At 41.7% G+C, this 12,180-nt stretch overlaps 1 protein-coding gene across 12 annotated transcripts in view; it reads left to right on the top strand.

The window, feature by feature from the left end:
• DHRSX (dehydrogenase/reductase X-linked) overlaps nt 1-12,180 on the top strand; it is a 337,523-nt gene that overhangs the window by 285,675 nt on the left and 39,668 nt on the right. For 10 of the 12 annotated variants that reach the window (XR_009500312.1, XR_009500319.1, XR_009500314.1 and 7 more), the window contains exons 10-12: nt 2,787-2,843; nt 3,022-3,315; nt 7,808-7,933. The gene's annotated coding sequence lies outside the window, so the exon portion shown is untranslated. The remainder of the gene's footprint in view (nt 1-2,786; nt 2,844-3,021; nt 3,316-7,807; nt 7,934-12,180) is intronic. The other 2 variants (XR_009500317.1, XR_009500320.1) reach the window with 2 other exon arrangements.

Below are 12,180 nucleotides of genomic sequence, written 5' to 3'. Positions count from 1 at the left end.
CTTTGCTGTGCAAAAGCTTTTAAGTTTCACTAGGTCCCATTTGTTTATTTTTGTTTTTATTTCCATTTCTCTAGGAGCTGGGTCAAAAAGGATCTTGCTGTGATTTATGTCATAGAGTGTTCTGCCTATGTTTTCCTCTAAGAGTTTGATAGTGTCTGGCCTTACATTTAGGTCTTTAATCCATTTTGAGTTTATTTTTGTGTATGGTGTTAGGGAGTGTTCTAATTTCATACTTTTACATGTACCTGTCCAGTTTTCCCAGCACCACTTATTGAAGAGGCTGTCTTTTCTCCACTGTATATGCTTGCCTCCTTTATCAAAGATAAGGTGACCATATGTGCGTGGGTTTATCTCTGGGCTTTCTATCCTGTTCCATTGATCTATATTTCTGTTTTTGTGCCAGTACCATACTGTCTTGATTACTGTAGCTTTGTAGTATAGTCTGCCATCAGGGAGCATGATTCCTCCAGCTCCATTTTTCGTTCTCAAGATTGCTTTGGCTATTCAGGGTCTTTTGTGTCTCCATACAAATTTTAAGATGATTTGTTCTAGCTCCGTAAAAAATCCCATTGGTAATTTGATAGGGATTGCATTGAATCTGTAGATTGCTTTGGGTAGTAGAGTCATTTTCACAATGTTGATTCTTCCAATCCAAGAACATGGTATATCTCTCCATCTATTTGTATCATCTTTAATTTCTTTCATCAGTGTCTTATAATATTCTGCATACAGGTCTTTTGTCTCCTTAGGTAGGTTTATTCCTAGATATTTTATTCTTTTTGTTGCAGTGGTAAATGGGAGTGGTTTCTTAATTTCACTTTCAGATTTTTCATCATTAGTGTATAGGAATGCAAGAGATTTCTGTGCATTAATTTTGTATCCTGCTACTTTACCAAATTCATTGATTAGCTCTAGTACTTCTCTGGTAGCATCTTTAGGATTCTCTATGTATAGTATCATGTCATCTGCAAACAGTGACAGCTTTACTTCTTCTTTTCCGATTTGCATTCCTTCTATTTCATTTTCTTCTCTGATTGCAGTGGCTGAAACTTCCAAAACTATGTTGAATAATAGTGGTGAGAGTGGGCAACCTTGTCTTATTCCTGATCTTAGTGGAAATGGTTTCAGTTTTTCACCATTGAGGACAATGTTGGCTGTGGGTTTGTCATATATGGCCTTTATTATGTTGAGGAAAGTTCCCTCTATGCCTACTTTCTGCAGGGCTTTTATCATAAATGGGTGTTGAATTTTGTCGAAAGCTTTCTCTGCATCTATTGACATGATCATATGGTTTTTCTCCTTCAATTTGTTAATATGGTGTATCACGTTGATTGATTTGCATATATTGAAGAATCCTTGCATTCCTGGAATATACCACATCTTCTTTATCCATTCCTCTGTCCTTGGACACTTAGGTTGCTTCCATGTCTTGGATATTGTAAATAGTGCTGCTATGAACATAGGAGTGGATGCATCCTTTAGAATTATGGTTTTCTCTGGATATATGCCCAGGAGTGGGATTGCTGGGTCATATGGTAGCTCTATTTTTAGTTTTTTAAGGAACCTCCATACTGTTCTCCATAGTGGCTGCACCAATTTGCATCCACACCAACAGTGTAGGAGGGTTCCCTTTTCTCCACACCCTCTCCAGCATTTATTGTTTGTAGACTTTTTGATGCTGGCCATTCTGACTGGTGTGAGATAATCAGGGAAGCCCAATAAAACTGCACAAGGCTCTTTGGAATTTACTGGTTAGTCCCTGGAAGGTAGAAGCTCAATCTCTCCTAGAAAAGGCAGGCTTGAATTGACCCCGTGCTCTATCTCAGCTGCTGTGAGGCTGCCCGACAGGTGGGGAGAAGGCAGCAAGGCCACCTTACACTCAGTCACATAGAGTTTGCAAAGCTGTGATGGGTAAATGAGGATTCCCATGCGTTGACTGGCCAAATGAATTGATTGTCACTTTTTCATCTCGGGAGAATTGAGGATAAAGGGCCTCATAATTCAAAGAGTGTGTTGTGGGGAAAGGGGTCAGACTGGGCAGATGATCAGGGCTCGAGAGGAAGAGGAAGAATTCTTGAGCCCAGATGGGGGGGAGGGGGAGATGGAGTGGGTGTGCTTGTTTAAAGCTAACACAAACTTGTGTTGTGTTGTAAGAGGTATTTTGAGAACTCCTACTCTTGGGGGAAGAAAAAAAAGACTTACACGTGCCTTTTAGAAAGTAGAGAAATCCAATTTCATGAAAATGCGATTGCTTTGTGCAACCTTGCCTCTGCCTTGAGCTCATGGAACCCCTTTATAGACCAGGGAGGGTGTCTCTGTGAGTGGATCTGGACGTGCCCCAGAAATCTGATGAGGCACCTGTCAGATCTCAGGTGTGTTCATGTGGAGATATGCTGGGACCCCAGAGGCCCATGCTGGGTAGGAAGGGGCAGTGGTAAGCAGCGTTCCAAGGTGGCCTCAAGACTTCTGTTCCCTAGTGCACACACCCTGTGTAATCTCCTCCCCTGCAGTGTGAGCAGGACTTCTGAGCACCATAGGTGTCACTCCTGTGACAGTGTAGCTATGGGTTAACTTGAGTTCATCAGAAGGAGATTATCCTGAGTGGGCCTGACCTAATCAGAGAAGCCCTTTAAAAGTAGAGGAATTTTTTTTTTAATTGTTTGTTGTTGTTGTTTTTATTTTTTTGTTTCTTAATTGAAGTACAGTTGATTTACAATGTTGTGTTAGTTTCAGGTGTACAGCAAAGTGATTCAGTTAAACATATATATGTATCTATTCTTTTTCAGATTCTTTTCCCATTTGGGTTATTACAGAATATTGAGTGGAGTTCCCTGTGCTATACAGTAGGTTCTTGTTGGTTATCTATTTTATATACAGTAGTGTGTAGCTGTTAATCCCAAACTCCTAATTTATCCCTCCCCCACCCATTCCCCTTTGGTAACCATAAGTTTGTTTTCTATGTCTGTGGGTTTATCTCTGTTTTGTACATAAGTTCATTTGTATCATTTTTTTTTTTTTTAGGATTCCCCATAGAAGCAATATCATATGGTATTTGTCTTTGTCTGGCTTACTTCACCTAGTCTGATCATCTCTAGGTCCATCCATGTTGCTGCAAATGGCATTATTTCATTCTTTTTATGGCTGAGTAATATTCCATTGTATATATGTACCACATCTAAAAAGAAGGCGAATTCTGCCCACAAGAATGAAGTTGGAAGAGAAGCTCGACCTTCCAGTGAAAATACAGACCTTAAAAACTAGTTAAAATATCAAGTATGATCTACTCCACTCAAGGGGATTTCAACCCAATAGCCGGTAGGTGAAACATCTAATACGCTTATCATGTGAATCTGCCTGAATCATGCACCACGTATGAGTGTGTGTAGTTGATATAACAAGATGACATGTGAGTGTGGAAGGATAATTATTTCACCTGCACAGTATATGCAGAAATGGAGAAAATGATTCAGGGTTACGCCCCACTGAGATCATTAGTCTGTCTCGGGGCAGGAATATTTCACAGTAGAGGAATATTGGGGAAATTTTACAACACGTTCTGTCCACAAAGCAAGCATCACTCTTTTGGGTAAGGGATGATATGACCTCCCAGGTGGATCCTGGTAGTTGACTCTCTGACAGTCAAATATGACAATTCAGATGCAGGTGGCTCCCAAGATGAACCCAGATGGCAAATAGACACCTTCAACAAGTCTCCCACCTTCCCATATGGTGGGGTCTTCTGTTGACAAATCATCTCCCTGTCCGATCACATCTGTGATTGGCCCTTGTACCTTCCTGTTTTCTGGATATAAGAGAAACATCAGGCACCAATGGTCACCAACACATCAGTGTGATTATTTTAATAGATTTAGACACACTTAAGTGGGACGGATGGTCCCAATCCCATTTTCTGACCAAAAGATTCTCAGAAGACTTGAGTCATCAAGTATAAGTCATCCATGACTAATATTATTAATGGTGGAAGAACCCTTCACAGAGAGAATAGGGTCGCTCACCAAAAGAAAGGCAGCTGCACTGCCTCTGGATAAGGCAAAACCAACAAAAGTCCACCACACCTCAATGTCTTAGCTCAAGATGCCAGAGAGTGGGTAGCTTAAACAGAAGTAATTTATTTTCTCACAGTTCTGGAAGCTAGATGTCCAAGATCATGGTGTGGGCAGATTCAGTTCCTGGCGAGGCTCTCTTCCTGGCTTACACATGGCATCCTTCTTGCTGTGTCCTCACATGGTGGAGAGAGAGATCTGGTCTCTTTCTCTTCTTAATAACGTCAGTAATCCCATCATGGGGGCTCCACCCTCAAGACCTCATCTACCTCTAATCACCTCCCAAACACCCACCTCCTAACACCATCCCATTGGGGGGCAGGGCTTCAACATAGGAATTTTGGGGGAGGGACACAATTTAGTCCATACAACTCATCCTTGTAAATAGCATCATTCAGTTGCTCAAACCAACATGGAAGCTTGATTCTTCCTCCTTCCCCATATTCAATACATTTTTAGGCTTTGCTAATTCTATCCATGACAGGCATGTCCAATTATCCCCATCACGGCAGCCAGCAGCCCAGACCCAGGCACATGATGAACCTGGACCACAGCCTTAGTCCCCTAAGCATCCTACCTTTTGTTACCATCCTCCAGCTCATACTCCAGGCAGCTGCGTCTCCAGCTTCACAGCCTTACCTCCAACCGCACAGCCTCACCTCCATGCCACAGACTCTAAACTCTCCATCTCCCCACCGTATCCTCCAAGACCCAGTGTGATCTTCTGGGGCCTCAGTCTCTCCATCTCACCCCACTCTCTCACCTGCCCTACTCATCTCAGGCACACCAAGCTTCTTTCTGTTCTTTAACCCACTGGTCCTCAATGGTCTCCTATGCTCCTTTCCTGGGTGTTCATTCTTTCTTGGGCTTCAAGATGAATGTCACCCCCTCAGAGAGACTTTCTTTGATTTTTCCATTCACAGGGACCTCTCCCACCATCTGTTTACTTTCTCAAGACACATATCAGATTCTTTTTTTTTTTTAATTTTTTAAATTTTATTTTATTTATTTATTTCTTTTTTGGTTGCGTTGGGTCTTCGTTGCTGTGCATAGGCTTCTCTATGTGTGGGCTTTCTCTAGTTGTGTTGAGAGGGGGCTACTCTTCATTTCTTCGTTGCAGTGCATAGGCTTCTCATTGCGGTGGCTTCTCTTGTTGCGGAGCACAGGCTCTAGGTGCATGGGCTTCAGTAGTTGTGGCACGTGGCCTCAGTAGTTGTAGCTTGCAGGCTCTAGAGCCACAGGCTCAGTAGTTGTGGCACATGGGCTTAGTTGCTCTGCGGCATATGGGATCTTCTCGGACCAGGGCTTGAACCCGTGTCCCCTGCATTGGCAGGAGGATTCTTAACCACTGTGTCACCAGGGAAGTCCCCATATCAGATTCTTTAGTTCTTCATTTCTTTTTTCTGTTCACCGTTTATCCCTCCTAGTGCAATGGATGTTCCCTGGGAGCAGGAAGAGTTTCCAATGGGAGGCTGTCCACGCCTCCCAGGACCTGCCTTACAAATAAGCAAAATGTGTTAGGTGGATGAGAGAGGAGATGACTGCTCTCACCTGCCTCCCATCCCTACAAGCAGAATCTCCTCCCCTCAGGATGTCTTCCACCTTCTCCTCCCCTGAGGAGCTGCCCATCCCCCAAGGCTGACCCACAGAGCAGAATCTTATCAAGACTGTGACTTCCTCCTACATGTCCAAACTCCAATTAAAATGACTAATAGGGGTTCAAAGAGGGAGAAATCAATGTCATGTCTAAAAAAAACAGGAGCTGGTGGCACTTCTATACCAGAATCACAGAAGGAGTTCAGCTGGACATATTGCTACGTATAAAACCAACTAAAATACAAACCAGAGTAATTGAAAAAGAAGGAAAAAGTGGGGGAGGGATAAATTAGTAGTTTGGGATTAGATACACACTACTATATATAAAATAAACAAGGTCCTACTGTATAGCACAGGGAATTATGTTCAGTGTCTTGTAATAACCTATAAGGGAAAAGAATCTGAAAAAGCAGAGATAAATATGTATGTATAACTGAATCACTTTGCTGTACACCTGAAACTAACACAACATTGTAAATCAAGTATACTTCAATAAAAAAAAAAGATTTTAGTAAAAAAATGAGATTGAAAAGATTTATGAGATTCAGAGGAAATTGGAATATTTGATCCTGAGAAATAAACAAACTGAGATAAAATGGTCTGCACACAATAGAAAAACATGATTGCTGAGTTTAAAGTACTGATGCAGGCACTTTGCACTGTGAGAAGTCAAATTTGGGTGAAGTAGAAAACTGATGAGGAAAAAAATCTTCCCAGCATGCAGAGGAAAGTTTAAAATGCTTAAGGGAAAAAAAAAAAAAAATCAAGTTTGAGACGTTAAGAAGAATCGCCAAAGCCAATCTGTGAAAAAGGATTTCCTACAAAGGAATATGGGATAGATGGACCAGATGCACTAATTATAGAAATGATAGAAGGTAAATGTTTTAAGCCAAAGAAATAGAAAAATGACTACATACTGACTTCTCAGTGAAAATTTGAAAGAAAACCAATTCTAGACATGTTTTGGTAGCATTGTCAAACAAGATAAAGAATACTCTACAAGAGCTCATGGAAAGATAAAAATAACAGAAGAGCCAATACTGGTTTGGCTTCATTTCATCTCAGCCACAAGAAATGACACAATGTTATTGGACCTCCAAGCACTGATGAGGGGAAGAAAATCATTATTAAAAATTCCACAGTGAAACCATTATAGAATTATCTATCGCTCCCAAAGTAGTGTTAATTTTCAATACTGTTAATACAATTAACTATATTCTACTCGGTAACCGTGCGGTGCTGCAGACTCAGGTGGTGGAGAGGAAACCACTTTCTACGTAAACGAATGAATCCTGCAGCCAAATAGATTTATCCCCTAAGTCGAACATTTTTTGTGTTATGCAAATTATTTGCCTCCAGAGCAGTTAGAAAGTGTAAAGAGGGGGTGATTCTTGATCCACACTTCAAAAAGACATCAAAAACCAGAAAGCAAAACAGATGATGATTTTAAAAAGTTTTTCAAAAATCAGGGCACAAAATCAAGTTAGTTTTACATGTGTATTTAACAAAGGTTGGATTTTGACAAACTTTTCTTTAAAAATTAAATCCATGAACTCAAAAGAAAAAAAACAAAAACAAAACCAAAAAACAAAACAAAACAAAAAATACTCCTGACTTAGAATACAATTTCTGTATAGGTACTGTTGGCTTCTGTCTTTAGCCTGAAATTCTATAGTAAAATTCCCTTAAGGAAATTAAAGGGTTTTGAACACACACACACACACACACACACACACACACACACACACACACACACAAAAATCAGGGCACAGCCAAGTCATCCTTGTCTTCAAATCTATCAAGCCATGGAACAGGGATAAAATATCTTTAATAGGATTTTCTGACGATGACTAAATAATTTGCATAGTCTTCTCTGAGGGACAAAATCAAAATGAGTTGATTGTAATGTGTTTGATCCGTTCCTCTGTAGATTAGTGCTCCTTAAAGAGGGGCACAAGTCTTCCCACATGAAAATTTGGAATTGAAAACCTTTCTAAGAATTAAAGTATTTGCTAAAATCCTCAACTGGCATGTGCTACAAAGAAAAAATTACAATTGTATGGGAAGGAGATCTATCTAAGACAGGATATTTTAGAACCAGGCATCCATGAATCTGCTGAAATGTTTTATCCTTTTCATCATTTCAGAAACTCAGGAGAGTCCCTCGACTTTATGGAAGACCCTATTGAATATGCAGAAAATGGAAGTGGGATGGTCCGAATCCACAGAGACGAACTCCCGTGCCATCTGTAGAATCGTTGACTCAGTCCCTGGTGAGTGCCCTTGTGTGTGTCAGTAAACGGTGTGTGTATTCATGAGCTGCTTAGTGGAAAATATGCTTCTTAACACTGACCTTGACCTACAGGTGTTGAGGGGATGAGATAGGTAATCCCCTGCCATATTAATCATGGTGACCATCCTCTGCAGTGGGTCTTCCGAGACAGAGATTCAACTTAGGATTTCCCTATGACATACTTTCTCGGGTCCAACTGGGACTCAGACCCAGGAGGGAGGGTACCATACGGCAGGGCCACCTGAGGCCCATTTGGGTCTGAGTCATAGCTGGGTCAAGAGCAGTTCAGCCAATCCATGGAGCCTTTGCTGCACATGAATTATACATGAGAGTCAGGCACAAAATGAGAACAGAATACAATCAAATACTCGACCACGATATCTAGGATTTAAGCCGTGCTCAGGGCACAGGGCATGTCTTAACTTGCAGCATCTTCACTACAGCCCTTAAAGGAAGACAATCTTCTGGCCGATATTTATAAATGAGAAAATTGAGGCACAATGCTTGAGTCAGCATCAAGGTCACACAGTTTGTAAACATGGAAGAGTCTGGATTCTAATTCAGACAGTATCAGGCGCAGGAAAAGGAAATGACTTGTATTTAAGTGTTGGGGCCAATGGTTAATTTCCAAACATGGGCACCATCTATTGGAAAACCCCTAAGGTCTAGAATTTTAGAGATGGAGGGCAGAAATTCCTTCTAGGGAAGAAATATCCAGAACCCCTGGTGGAGAGTCATCTGGGTTCTGCCGGGACGTGCCCAGGGAAGCGGTCACAGAACGCTGTGTAGCAGCCAAGGTTCTCACCTCCCTGGTATCTGACTTGAGGGTCTTCCACCGAGAAGCAGTAGGAGCTCCTCTTAATAGCAGAAGCTATATTAGTAGTCGTTGTAGTGACAGAAATTGTCTCCTCAACCAGACTCTCTCAGGCTCCCCTAAATTCTTCAGTGAGGTCTGATTTTTGGACTTTTGTGGACATTTCTGCATTGTCCAATTTTAGCAAGAGCCATGCTTAGTCGGTTTAACCAGAACCCACACCCTTCATATCTGGTCATCTCCATGTCTGGTCAACTTCATATCTGCTCATCTCAATATCTGATCAGGTTCCTCACCCTCCACGCCCCACCCCACCCCCCAGGTGATGTCTGGTCACCCTTCCCTGCCTTCAGCAGGAATCCTGTGAGGTCGGTTTAGCCAGAATCCCCTCACCCCTAATTTTCCTGTTAGTAGTTTTCCATCCACTGACCCTCACCTGCTCCATGGCTATAAATCCCCACTTGCCCACGCTGCCTTTGCAGTTGAGTCTGGCTCTATACTGAGCTCTCTCTGCCCTATTGCACTAGTCCTGAATGAAGTCTGTTTTTACCACTTTTTCTGTCCTGCTCTGCTTTTTCTTTAACAGTAGTAGTAATAATAGCAGTAGTAGTTGTTGTTGTAGCAATGATTGGAATAGGAGTAGTAGTCATAGTAGCAGTAGTAACAATAGTGGCAATAGTTGTAGTAGCAATAATTGTAGTAGCAGTAGTAACAATAGGGGCAATAATTGTTGTAGCAGCAATAATTGTAGTCATTGTAGTAGCAATGCTAGTAATAGTAGTATTGATAGTTGTTACAGAAGTTGTAGCTGCGATACTTGTAAAAATAGTTGTAGTAGTAGTAGTATTTGAAGTAGTACCTATAGTTGTAGGAGGAGGAGGAGGAGAAATAATTATAGAAGCAGTTTAGCAGTAGTAATAGCACTAGGTCTAGTAGTAATCATTGTCATAGAACTAGTTGTTGTAGTAATTGTAGTTGTAGCCACAGTAACAATTGTAATAGTAGTAATAGTGGTACTGGTTATTGTTATAATTGTAGTAGTAAATGTAATAGTTGTAGTAGTAATTGTAGTACCACTAATTGTTGCAATAATTGTCATTGTAGCACTAGTAATAATTATAGTAGTGTTTATAATAGTAGTAATATTGTAGTAATTGTTAAAGTTGTAATCATAGACATAATAGTTGTAGTGATGGTTGTAGTAGTACTAATTGTAATCATTGTAGTTGGAGCAGTAGTAATAATTGTAGTAGCGGTTGTAATAATAGTAGTTTTTGTAGCACTAGCAACTGTTGTAGTTGTGGTAGTAATAGGAGTTGTGATACTAATAGTTGTAGCAGTCATTGTAGCTGTAGCAATAACTGTAGTAGTTGTGATAGTAACAGTAGTAGCTGTAGTAGTCCTAGTAGTACCATTTGCTGTCATAGCAGTAGCTGTAGCCATAGCAATAATTGTAGTAGTAGTCGTCATCAGAATTGCTGTGCTTGTAATAATAATAGTAGCAGTTGTAGTAGCACTAATTGCTGTAGTCATTGTTGCAATAGTCACAATTGTAGCAGCAGTGGTAGTAGTAATAGTAGTAGTAAGTGTTACAGTTGTGATAGTAACCCTGAGAGTTGTAGTAGTAATTATACCAGTACTAATTGCTGTAATAGTTATGGCACTGGTAATAATTATAGTAGCGTTTATAATCATAGTAGTTGTAGTAATTGTTGTAACTGTAGTGGTAAATGTAATAGTTGTAGTGGTGGTTGTAGGAGGGGTACCTTTTATAGCAGTAGCAACTGTTGTAGTAATAAGAGTTGTGACAGTAAGAGTTGTAGCAGTACTAATTGTAACAGCAGTAGGTGTAGCAGTAGCGAAAATTATAGCAGCTGTGATAGTAGTATCTACTACAGTAGTAGCAGGCATTGTTGTAGTCATCGGAATTGCTGTACTTGTAAGAATAATAATAGTAGCAGTTGTAGTGGTACAAATCGCTATAGTCATTATAGTGGTAGTAACATTTGTAGCAGCAGCAGGGGTAGTAGTTGTAGCAGTAAATAGTAGCAGTTGTAGTAGTAAACCTCGTGGCTGTAGTAGTAATTACACCAGTACTAACTGCTGCAGTCATTGTAGCAGTAGTCACAATCGTAGCAGCAGTAATGGTAGTAGTAGTTGTCATAGTGATAAATGCTACAGTTGTAGTAGTAAATGCTACAGTTGTAGTAGTAGTTACACTAGCACTCATTGCAGTACTCATTGTGGTCGTGCAGTAGTCTCCACACCGTCGTCACTAACAACAGCCCCGCGTGTAAGCTGTGCTGGGGGTCGGGTGCAGCTATGGGAGTTCTCACCGGCTGAACTCAGTGGACCCTCGCCGTGCCTTTATGTGACCCGTCCCGGCCTCTGAGAGGCGGAGTGACCTGCCCAAGCTCGCACAGCTGGTACCAGGCACAGTCTCACCCCTGCGTCTTCTATGCTTGGCCCTGCTTAGGAGAGATAAGGAATTAAAACACACTTTCTAAAAAATAAAAATAAAAACCCAAAACAACACAAAAGGAGGCATGCTTCCTGTCTTCAAAGAATTCTCCACCGTTGAGGGCCATCACATCCGGGGAGAAATGGGGCAAGAAATCACCTCCAAAGACATGCACCTTCAAGATTATGGATGACGCACATGTGTCTATATTTGGATGCTCCAGGAGAAAAGTCTACTGTTTTTGTTTGCTATGAAAGAGATGTTTGAATCCAAGGATTGTGACAAACCATTGAGAAAATGGTTAAACCGATGCCACCAAATGCCATTCCTCTCCTTCTCGAGAGGCAGGGAGACCCCACGAGAAAGCCTTTCCTCATTAGGAGTGGGCTCTCATTCAGATGGGCTCTCAGTGCAGCTTTGCAATTCCTCCTTCACCCCTGGACAGCTCTCGTGACCACAGGACCACAGTGACCGCAGCCAGGGAGCCCCAGGGAGCTTTGCAGCCTGAGGGTGTTACAGCATCTGTGGGAGCCGAGCTCATTTGGTAATCTCATGGGAGACCCGTTTGCATCACAATTCAGTACCCAGTGTTTGTTGCAAGCAGCCTGGTGGCAGACCTCGCACCCCCTCCCCTGTGTGCTCTCTGCAAGGTGAGCCTGGTCTCGTCTTGTTTGCTCTACCCAGCGCTGTGAGTCCTGCAGGGCCGGCTCTGGAGGGAGTTTGCATCTTCCTGATACAGGTCGCTTATGACTTAGATCCTCTCTCTGGTTTCCACCAGGATGACAGGTGGTCGGACCGTGAAGGGACTTTGGGGACCTCCATTTTCAGATGGAAAAACAAAAGTCCACACCAGCTCCATGATATATTAGGCAACATGACCGTGTCTGAGCCCTTTTAATGCCAAGAACATCTCAATGACTATTGGGCTTGGATTTATGCACTTACATGACGT

The sequence above is a fragment of the Balaenoptera ricei genome, chromosome X (genome assembly GCF_028023285.1).
Source record: "Balaenoptera ricei isolate mBalRic1 chromosome X, mBalRic1.hap2, whole genome shotgun sequence".
Lineage (NCBI taxonomy): Eukaryota > Metazoa > Chordata > Mammalia > Artiodactyla > Balaenopteridae > Balaenoptera > Balaenoptera ricei.
The sequence above is the reverse complement of the archived record's forward strand: the minus strand, read 5'-3'. Positions and strand labels throughout refer to the sequence as shown.